The 4,385-nt window shown below is 40.7% G+C and overlaps 1 long non-coding RNA gene across 1 annotated transcript; it reads left to right on the top strand.

Annotated features, from left to right (window-relative positions):
• Positions 1–3,499: 3,499 nt before the first annotated feature.
• Positions 3,500–3,867, top strand: LOC141145924 (uncharacterized). Its single transcript, XR_012244703.1, has 2 exons — positions 3,500–3,749; positions 3,833–3,867. It is a non-coding gene; the product is annotated as an uncharacterized lncRNA (long non-coding RNA).
• The last annotated feature ends 518 nt before the right edge of the window (positions 3,868–4,385 follow it).

Below are 4,385 nucleotides of genomic sequence, written 5' to 3' on the forward strand. Positions count from 1 at the left end.
ACGAGAAGAGATTGCATCACTTCCTCTGCCGCTGTTTACATTACAGAGACATAGGAAGATTGTCATTCATTGGGAGCGATCGTGAGGGGGTGGCCACGAATGAGTGGTCTTCCCCTCAGCACAGATCGCTCCCCTAATGATGCCGACGGCCTCGGGCACCCCGGGGGGCGCGATACACCCCCCGCCCGTGCCAGGTACGTGGTTTTGCCTGCCCGTGCCATTCTGCCGCAGTATACCTGCGTTAGGCGGTCGGCAAGTGGTTAAACGATAAAACACACTAGGGCTGGCGTGTGCTCTCTCTTGTCTTTATATATTGCGCCTGTCCACCAAATCGGTTGATCGGCTGACCTTCATAAAAATGAATCAGTCTTGGATCACCAGCTACCAAGCACCTCATGCTGATGTAACCGACTGATTTTTTTTTAATGTGAGATCCCTTCAAGACTGCCTATGCTGATGCTGAGTGACTATCCTGTTATGCTGAGTCACAATCCTCTTCCTCCTTAATGTTCATGCTGATAGCTTGTAAGAACATTTTTGGTTCTGGGCACCGCCACCAGTGGCCAGGGCCCAATTTTTCTGCCCCTGTTTAACAGGGGCATGTAATTACAATTTTTGATGCAATACTTTGCAGCAGGGCTCATTCCTGCGCTCCAACTAGAGTATCTGTGAGGGGTTGCAGGGTTGTGGCACCAGTACCAGTGCCCAAGGCCCAAATTTTCTGCCCCTGTTTAACAGGGGCGTGTAATTACAATTTTTGATGCAATACTTTGCAGCAGGGCTCATTCCTGCGCTCCAACTAGAGTATATGTGAGTGGTTGCAGTGTTGTGGCACCAGCACCAGTGCCCAAGGCTCAAATTTTCAGCCCCTGTTTATCCATGATAGGGGGCATGCTGCTATCCTTTTTATTTGTATCTCCTCTAATAATGGGATATAGTTTGCATGATATATTTCCTCTGACAATGCCGTTAGTTTGATCCCAAGATTTTTTTTCCGTCCTCCTCCAAGGAAATGGGAACTCTTGTTGTAAACTCTGTTCCTCTTTCCTTGTCAAAAGAAGTTTATTGAGTATACAATGTTATAAAGATACATAAAGTAAGTTTACAAGGATCTATAAAGTAAGCTCATTGTTTTACAGTAGGGTTTATATAGATAAATATCATGAAATTTCAAATATTAAACATTGGGTTCACGTAAACCTAAATTAAAGATATATATCATTTCCTTAGTTACTTTTGTAGGTATTTAAATGATTTATACCTACTATACATATTGTTTACAAGTAGAGTGTATATAAGTCAAATAAATTCTGATAATGAGCTTTAATCGTAAGGTGGAGAAAAGGAAAGAGAAAGAAGAAAAAGAGTTGAAAGGTAGAGGTATGGTCCACAAGGTTGTCCCGCTCGTCAGTTTATTATTCTTTTTAGTTCTCTTTGAAGCCTTAGAATGGGTGTCTCTGTAAGTCATTTAATCTGTTACCATGGCAACAGGACAGAGTCATTGAAGTTTGACAGGAACTGTTGTTTTATCCAAGGATGCCAAAGTTTTTCAAATTTTGGAATTTGATTTTGATCGATGGCTACCATCTTAGCATGGGACATCGTATTATTCATTCTGTGAATTGTTTCTGCTAGTACCAATGTAGGAGATTTCCATGCCTTGGCCACTGTTTGTTTTGCAGCCGTTATTAGTTGGATCATAAGTTTGAATTGAGAGAGTGTTAACCATTCCGGTTTTAGATTAAGTATAGTTAAATATGGATCTGGTTGTATTATTTTTTTAAATATTTTAGATGCAATCACGAAGACTTCCTTCCAGATGGTTTGGATTACTGGGCACGTCCACTGTTCCTCTTTCAAATTCATATTTATATTTAATATTTTGGATTTACTCGGGTTGATCTTAAAATTAGATAGATCTCCGTACTCCTTTAGTGCTTTCATAAAATTGGGCATTGTAATTCGGGGGTTTGATATATAGAATAATATATCATCTGCGAATTCAGCTAATTTATGCTCCTCTTCTCCGACTTTGAAGCCCCCTATGTCTGCATCCCCCCGCACTGTCGCCAGGAAAGATTCCAGCACCAGCACAAACAGGAGCGGAGACAGGGGGCATCCCTGTCTCGTCCCGTTATTCATTCCAAAGGGAGGTGACAATGTTCCATTTACTTTCACCATTGCTGTAGGATCTTTATATAATGCTTGTATCCATTGCATCATCCTTGGGCCTATCCCCATGCTCTTAGGGTTCTCATCATGAATCCCCAGTCTACCCTGTCGAATGTCTTTTCGGCATCTATCAACAGGAGTAGACCGGGGACTCTCCCTTCTTTTATTTTTTGGAGTAACAGAAGTGTTCTAACCCCGTTGTCCCTCCCCTATCTCCCTAGTACAAAGCCCACTTGATCAGGATGGACCAGCTCCGTCATTAAATCTTTCATCTTTGTTGCTAATATTTTCGCGAACAATTTTGTGTCCACATTTAACAATGATATAGGTCTATAGTTTGAACACTTAGTACTATCTTTGCCTTCTTTTGCTATAATGGTAAGTAATGCGATAAGGCCTCTTTACTCATCTCGTACCTCCTTCCCAATCCATTCATATATGTGCATAGTTTTGGGGTCAGGATTTCTTTAAAACTTTTTAAGTATAACATCATATATCCATCTGGCCCTGGACTTTTTCCTGGTGCTGATTCTTTTAACGCCCGATTAATCTCCTCTACCGTTATTGGAATTTCTAAGGATATTGCTCTTTCCTCTGTTATCCGGGGGATCCTAGCTTTTTTTTTTCCACTCATCCCATTGTCCTTTCTGGTTTATTGAGTATAGTTGTTCATAGAAGTCTCGGAATACCATCGCTATGTCCTTTGTATTATAGATCATTTCCCCTTTTTTATTTTGTATTTTTTCTATGAAGTTCATTGATTTTTTTTTCTTAACATCCTTGCTAGATACTTGCTATGTTTATTCCCCCATTGATATCTTTCCTTTGAGATTTTATTGAAGGTTTTCCTTATTCCTGCTCTAATAGTTCTTTTAATTCATCTCTTTTTATTACTAGTTCTTGTGACAGTTCCTGATCTTGCCCTCTCCCTTTTTTGTGTCTTTGCTCCAATAGGTATATTTCTTCTATCAATTTTTCCCTCTTCTTTATTCTTTCTCCTAGTTCCCATTGAGATCAGGATTCCCCTTATGTAGGCTTTATGAGCCTCCCACAGGGTATCGTCCGCAATCTCACTGGTTCCGTTTAAGCTAAAATATTGCTCTAATTCTTTTTTTATTATCTCCTCCCCTTGTTTATCTAGAAGATCTTCATTTAGCCTGCATGAATATGCTTGTATCCGAGTTTCTAGTATCTTTATTTTCATGGTCATTGGGGCATGGTCAGATAGTGTAGTTATTTCTATATTGGTGGAGACTACTAAGTCTAGTATTCTATGTTCTATCAGCCAATAATCGATCCTAGTGTATGTCCCGTGTTCTGCCCATATTGTTCATATTAATATGTGCTATGTGCTGTTACAGTTTATACTGTAATGTTAGTTTATGTTGTTGCCATCTAGTGGTCAGAGATGGTATTACTTTGCCAGAGCTTGAAGGAAGTAGGATTCTCCTCATAGTAAAAGGCAGTAACCTTTAACCTGGAACTGTATTTCCTTCATTTCATTACTGCTCCTGTATCTAATACACTGCATGAAGAAGAGCTCTTAAACTATTCCTGGACTAATGATGGAATTGTCTGTGAGTACTCTTACTGATAGAGTGAGGCTGCTGTATAATGTTTAATGTACTGACACATATGTTTGTTTATGCTTATGTTGTAGTTTTACAAAGTTATTCGGGATAAAGAATACATACAGATCTGATGTCTCACGTTTCTTGACTTCTGAATTATTGTTAAGCTGTCTGACTAGTGTTATACAACAGTTCAATAACACGAAGCAGAACAGTAAAAAGACATCCACGTGGCAGTCTGGAATAAACTGAGACGCCATTACTGCAGCATGAGTCTTAGATCAGGAACAAAGTACCAGGCTGATGACATGCTACCGCCGACACAGCAAGGCAGGGAGAACGTTCCCAGTGCCCAGCAAGACGATGCACATTCGCATGTGTCTAGATCTTCACAGGCTAGCAAGATGTCCTCAGCAGTTAAAGCTCATGCCAAGGCAGAAGCCGCCCGCATCCAGCTACAGTATGCAGAAAAAGAAGCCATGATGATGCAGGAGTTAGCAGCAAAGAAAGCTGCTATCGCACAAGAAGAAGCGGAATTAGAATCAAAATTGCTCATCCTGCAGCGACAGACTGCTGCTGCAGCTGCTGAAGCAGAGGCCGCTGCCTACATGGGAACAAGTCGTTCTGGAAGTGAAAAATCAT

This window comes from Aquarana catesbeiana, linkage group LG05 (assembly GCF_042186555.1).
Source record: "Aquarana catesbeiana isolate 2022-GZ linkage group LG05, ASM4218655v1, whole genome shotgun sequence".
Taxonomy (NCBI): Eukaryota; Metazoa; Chordata; class Amphibia; order Anura; family Ranidae; genus Aquarana; species Aquarana catesbeiana.